General features: G+C 50.6%; 1 long non-coding RNA gene across 2 annotated transcripts; it reads right to left on the minus strand.

Moving 5' to 3' along the window:
- LOC110387753 lies at positions 3,196 to 5,469 on the minus strand. 2 transcript variants are annotated; one of them, XR_002432706.1, is made up of 5 exons: positions 5,351 to 5,469; positions 4,840 to 4,905; positions 4,632 to 4,722; positions 4,222 to 4,311; positions 3,196 to 3,281 (listed from the first exon to the last, which is right to left on the minus strand). It is a non-coding gene; the product is annotated as an uncharacterized LOC110387753 (long non-coding RNA). The 2 variants fall into 2 exon arrangements; XR_002432705.1 differs by having other exon boundaries at positions 4,632 to 4,725.

The following is a 6,476-nucleotide window of genomic DNA, read 5'->3' on the forward strand; positions in this document are numbered from 1 at the left end:
TGCGCTCGGGAAGAGAAGAACGCCGTCATCTCATAGAGAAGTCCCGTTTCTTACATGGTTGCACCAACCTGCTGCAAAGAGAAGTTCTTACGGAAAGTGAGAGATCGCGCGATCTTTCATCTAGAAATTAAAAAGGAAAGAAAAAAAAATCATTGCCAAGTGTTGAGCGCTCCTCTCTCCAACCCCTCCGCAGCACCGAGCGGGGACGGCGCCGGAGCTGCAGCTGCTGGGGCTGTGCAGACCTGGAGGTGGCAGTGCAGCCCTTGGAATGCGCACCTCCTCCCACCCCTCCCCGGTGATGCCCGGAGCAGGCCCTGGTGCCCCACGTCTTACCCCCATCCTAAGGCAGCACCTCTCCGTTCCCCGCGGATCTCCAGCTGAGAACGTGGGGGTGATGCAGGGAGGGCTCTGCTCCCGGCTCTGCATTGCCAGGAGAGCCTGCTCCAACCTCAGCACCCGTAGGCGCTGCTTCCCACCTCCCCCGTGTCGGTATCAGATGCTCCGTGCACAAGCCTCCTTCACACCGTGCAGCTGTTGGCGAGTCCCGATACCTGACCCCCAGCCCTCCTGCTTCCCCGCCCCGACCCAGTATACCTGCCTGGGGCCGCGTTGTGCTGCAGGAGGAACAGAATATCTGGTCAGATTGCCTTTGGGGAAAAAGCCATTAGCACCGAAAACTGACTTCCAGCCCTCGTGTCCCACAGCCACCATCAGCAAATGATTTAACACAGCCATTTCTAAACCCCCAGCAGTGATTTGGCCGAGACACTTTTAATGGATTCTTCCTCTTTTTCTCATTTCCCCCAAGGTGAAATCTTAATTTTCTGACTTCCCAGACTTTACGAGCACATCCAAGACCGCTCGCTGCATCTCCCTTGGAATACCCCAATGTGCTGCAGCATGAAAACAGGACGACTCCCATTACCAAACCATTATTAAAAAGAACCCCACTGAGGCTGCTCAGGAGAGGGGTGTGCTCTCCCCTGTGACCCCACAGCTCTGGGGCTCAGGGTTTACTCTGCACGCTCCTTTCAGGAATGCCACGTCTACATTACCTCCTTTCCTTCCCCATGCCAAAATACAACCAAGTGTGAATGTGTCTCTCCAGGAATGCCGCTTCCTTTCTACATTTTCTTTTAAAATATTTAAAAAAAAAAAGAGTGAAACACTCAGCACTCTCCCAGTGCTGACGGAGAAGAGGGAATTTGCTCGGCTTTAGTCAAATTGCTGCATTTCCTTCCTCATACAACTTCCAAGCCCACCCTCACCTGGGCCCCCTCCTGCCCCCCAAACCCCAGAGCCTTCCTCCCAATGCAGGTATGAGCCATCAGCACTGCAAGAGGCAAAAGTCTCCTTCTCACACGATGTGGAGGGAGGAAGGTATCAGGATGTCACATTATTATGGGGGCAGGAAGGTGGGGGGAAAATAAGTCCAGCATGGCTTCGCCCAGCACCAGGAGAGCAGAGGGAGGCTTTTATCCTGCCCACCCCCCTAGGAGAAAGATGGGAATCATGATTTTGGGGTGACTTCATAGCCTGGCTATTAGCCTCAGAGAAACTTGCACCAACCTTTGATGCCCTCTGACAGCAACCTGCATGCACAGCCCTCTCCCACGAGCTGAAAGAGGATGGGATCTGATGGCAGTCCTCATGTTAACCCCAGAAGTTTGGGGAATTTCTCCCTCTTCTTCCCTGGTGTGGTCCTTGCAGAAGCACATTTCAGTCTCTGCCACTTGCTGCTTTGTGATGCTGCCTGCTGGTTGCAAGTTCCCGTTGCTCCCTGTTTGCAGTACACCCCACCAGCACCAGGCTTTAGATCCAGCCAAGAAAACTGAGTAAGAAATGCAATGGAGTGAAGTAAAAGGGAATCAAAGGAATCTTCCCTGGCCTCTGGCTGGGCTGATTCGTGGGGCTGGCGTGGTGAGCATAAAGCAGGGAGATCCAGCATCCTGCTCTCTCCACAAGCCCACCCAGCAAACTGGGCATCTTTACAGGCACCCAGCTGCACATGGCTGCTTCCAGGCTATCCGGGTACCACCAGCCCACAGGGGCACAGAGCTGCCAGCAGCTCCTGGCCAAAGCCCTGAGGGGAGGAGGTGGCCCCAGTGCTGCAGATGCTTCTCAGTTGTGTTGGGTTGGAGCCTGGAGGTGAGAGTTTTTTCCTGGTCAAAAAAAAAAAGCTGAACAAAATACAATTAAAAAATGAAATCTTTGACTTGCAGAACCAGTCCTGCACTTGGCAAAAAGAGATGCTTAATGAATTCCCCATCCACTGAGGTTTACTGGTTGGGGTAAACTTCCTCCTGGCTAATTACTGAAGTCAAATTAATTTATGCATAAATTACTACATGGATGTGTTTATTCCTGTTTAGAGCCAAGGCTGCTCTGAGCTGATGTAATGTGGACACAAATCAGCCCGGTCCCAACCCAAGCCATCCCCTGCTAGGGATACTCAGAGGTGCACACATGGCACCTTCCTCCATCCCATCCTCTCCCCATGGGCATCAGCACACTGCAGTGCTCCTGGATTCACTGGTGGGAGGGGGGCAGAGGGGGAGGTCACTGGGGAGAGCAGTTCTGCTTTCATGTCACCCCTTCATCCAAACTAAGTCACCCTTACAGAAAAGGCTTACCCCTTCCTGCATGCTTTTGCCCAATAACTACGAGTGTTTTGCATAAATACGAAGTAACACTAAGTCCCAGCTATTCACACATCTGCAGAGTCACTGTTTTGGGGAAGGAATTCCAATTCGAAGGGACACAAGTGCAGGTGGATGGAAAGTCATCCTGGCAGACGTGTGCGTTTCATGAGAGAAAGGATGTGGTTTATATTAAGCCACAAGAAATCCCCTGGCTTCAGTCTGCAAATGCCTTTTGCAGTTCCCGTTCTTTCATTCCTGATGGCTGGTGTTTGCAAAAAGAATCCCCCCCCCCAAAAAAAAAAAACAACATTACCATGGGACCACAATTACATTCCCACCCTGGGGAAGATGCCTCAGCACTGCTGCAATCCATAAGGATTTTGATACAGATTTCCCTGGTTTGGAGTTGGCTCCCTCCCTTCAAGGCAAGGCACTGACACACAGCAAGCTGAGCAACGCACCTCTGACAGCCTCTGCCTTCCCAAAGGCCAAATGCTTTTACTTCCCCTTCAAGCAGAGCCAGAAGAGGAAATATGACCAGGCAATGTCCTCACCAGCAGCACGACCTGAGCTGAACTCCAGCGCTGATAACCGCCTCCTCACCCGCATCCTTCGGGCTGGTTTTCCTTCTCTCTTACCCTAGGAGAGGTTAATCATGTTATCAACAACAGGGGTGCACCCAGGCGTGACCGCAATAAGGGATTCAGGCTTTAACTAAGGGGTTGTACACAGACACAGCCTCCAGCAGCCTGGGGGCTTTTTGTTGTATTTCAAGTGCTGCTAATTCAGTTGGCTGCTTTGGGGCTCTACTATGATCTCTGTAAGCCCCCAGGACCCGGCCATGAAATATACAGGCTGTAAATCAGAGGTCCCGTCATGCAGCACTTCTCTGCTTCTCTCCCACTAAATCAAAGCCAGTTTTGAGGGAGCTCTGTTGGCTTTCTGCCATTAGAATTCAGCTTAGTGGGATCAAAGCTCTGGGGAGACATGCTGGGCACAAGCATCATAGAATCACAGAATCACTGAGGTTGGGAAAGACCTCTCAGAACCCAACCCCCCCTCCCCGTGCCCACATCCCTCAGTGCCACATCCTGGAATGCCCCCAGGGACCATGACCCCACCACTCCCTGGGCAGCCTCTGAGTCTTGGATTGAGAACAACTGAGCTGGAAGGCACCAACAGAGGCTGAAGATGGGCATAGCAGAGGGCCTGCCTTTCACCCTCCTTCAGCTTGGGGTTAAGAGCAATCCCTAGTGTGAGTCCACTTCCATCACCATCTATATGCCAAAAATACCATGCAAAAACCCACCAGCCAGTAGGCATTTATCCCATATTAATCCAGTTTCACTGCTTGTTATTTGTAGCATTGTATGTACTGGGGCAAAAACCTCAGGCAGGCAAAAGAAAAGGAAAAGAAAGAGATCATATGGAAGCAATTAGCAGAGACTTCATTTAAAAAAAACATTAAGGTGCTTGTAGCATTAAGGCTCAAGTGATCTGTACTCTGGGACCATAATTCACTGACACTTAATAGCATTTACCCTGCAGATGTGCATTTTACGCAGAAATATCAGCTTACCACTTTGAAAAATTAACCTATTGAAGGCTGTCAAGCTCTGGACACGCTCTGGGGAGTATTAGATGTTGGCTACACAGCATTCTTTTTCACCTATGGGTTGGGGGAAGAGATGGGTTAATGGGGGAATGGGGTATTTTAATGGAGGCAAGAGATGGCAGCTGCACCCTTTGTTGCACAAGGAAGGTAACTTCCCTTGTAAAATTCATCCTGATTCAGACAAGCATCAGGGTGCACGATTTTGGAACCTTAATTTCAGCCTTTTCCCCTTCCCCACTTCAAGGAAGAAATAAGTGCTGCCCTGTGGGACAGCAGTTGTCATTTCCAATTGGTCTTAGAGCACGGGCCGCCTCTTTGGGGAGCACTGCGTTCAGCTTTGCTCAGTAAGGTGTTATTTGGGGGTGAATTATTACCTGCTATCCGAGGCAGAAGGCGGTGGGGATGTTTTAAGCCCCTGCAGAGCCCCATGGGGTCCAGTGAATCTCAGCTGAGAGAGTTGGGATGCTGCTAAAACAGAGAGCAGGATGAGGTCAGAACCGCTTCACTGCTGGAGCTGGCGGAAAGGTGTAAAACAGGGAAGAGAAGGGAGGGGTTGAGCTCATCAGCTCCAGCTTTACTCACCTCGTGCACATCGCTCCTGGGAATTCTGCAAAGAGGATGGATTGACATGCTGTGTCTGTGGAATGCCTTTTTTTTTTTTGGTGGGGGGTATAAAAGAAAGCATCAATTCTCTAATTAAACTATTAAGCAAAGAGCCCTGTGTTCCAATGCCATCCCTGAGGACACCAAAGGTTTGGGGAGGTAGTAGGGGGAAGCAGTAGGGCTGCATCCTGACCCCTTTCCTTGGGGCAGCCCAACACTGCTCCTCAGAGCAGGGCCACAAGTAGAGCTGGGCCCACAGACTCCCACAGCAGATCCAGCCCTTGGCACACCAGACCCATTGCCACTGGGACATTTTTTTTCCACACCACACCCTGAGGGCTGGCTTTGGGAATGGTGGAAATGTTCCCAGTGCTACTCCCTGCTGGCACTGAGGGCTGGTCAGCAAGCAGGAATGCTCACCAGACACATCTGGGGGGGGGGGAATCTGTGCAGGGGTGGTATCCCATCTGGGGGTTGCTTTGAAGCTCACCTTGATGGAGAAAGAGGCCTCCAGGATTGCCCTGGTGCACACGTGATGGGACATGAACTCGTCCAGCACTAGTACACAGCCAGAAGCTTGCTGTGATTTGGGCTTATCCAACTGCAGAATGGGAAAAAGAACATTTGTTAGTCCCCAGTCTGCACCTGCTGCCTCTCTCTGGTATTTCAGGGTGAAAAGATTCTATATTAATGCATTCATGAATGAGCTTAATTTACTTGGCACAACCATACTATCATCGCAACCAAGCCCTATAGAGAACAGCCTCATAAATAAACCCATAGCCTCCATCCAAACCATCCAGCCAACCCCCTCAGCAATGGTTTTTAGCAAAGATGCAAAGCACCTCTGCAGTAGGTCTGTGTTTCCCAGACACAGCTTCAAGCAAAGAGCATAACACATATATAACCCCCCAGGCTGTCATAAACCTTCGGCATCATCAGAATCAAAGGACTTCACAGGGCAAGCAGTTAGCAGGCTGCCATGGATGGCGAGCTCACTTTTCAATGAGGGGAAAAAAAAGGAAGAAAAAAAGGTCTCTCACAGTCCAGAGAATGAATTAGGAAGGTAAAACTCAAGTTCTCTCTGAACGCATTTCAATTATGGAGGTGAACGCTGCTCACACGCACTGCAGGGACTCAGGGTTATTTATTCAGCCTCATAGATCACGGGCTTTTCTTAGCAGGAGTTAGGGAAGACAAGATCCTGCTCCTATCTCTTTGAAGAACAATAAGGAATGGGAAAAGAAAGGCCTTTTCTTTTTTGGTTGTTTTTGAAGGGCACGTATTTAATCTTATCAGAGGCAAGCAGGACAATAACAGGAAAGGGTAGGGAGGCCTCGCCAGGGATGCAGAGGGAAGGGCAGGGAGTGAAGAGGGGTTAAAAGCAGAACGCAGCCTCGCCCCCAGGGAATCTCTAATCAGAGGCTGCGGGGCTGAAACTTAGCCTGGCAAAACACCACCGGAGCCACACAATGAGAAAGGCAATTCTGTGCAGACAAGTTAGTAACGAGGAAGGCAGGCGAAGGATGAAAGGCTATTTCCCCTCCTGGCTTGCTCAAATATTCACCTAATTCCAGCAAGCTGCATACTGCGCTATGCTGGCTCAGGGACATGAA

Source organism: Numida meleagris, chromosome 23, assembly GCF_002078875.1.
Source record: "Numida meleagris isolate 19003 breed g44 Domestic line chromosome 23, NumMel1.0, whole genome shotgun sequence".
In the NCBI taxonomy this organism is placed as follows: Eukaryota; Metazoa; Chordata; class Aves; order Galliformes; family Numididae; genus Numida; species Numida meleagris.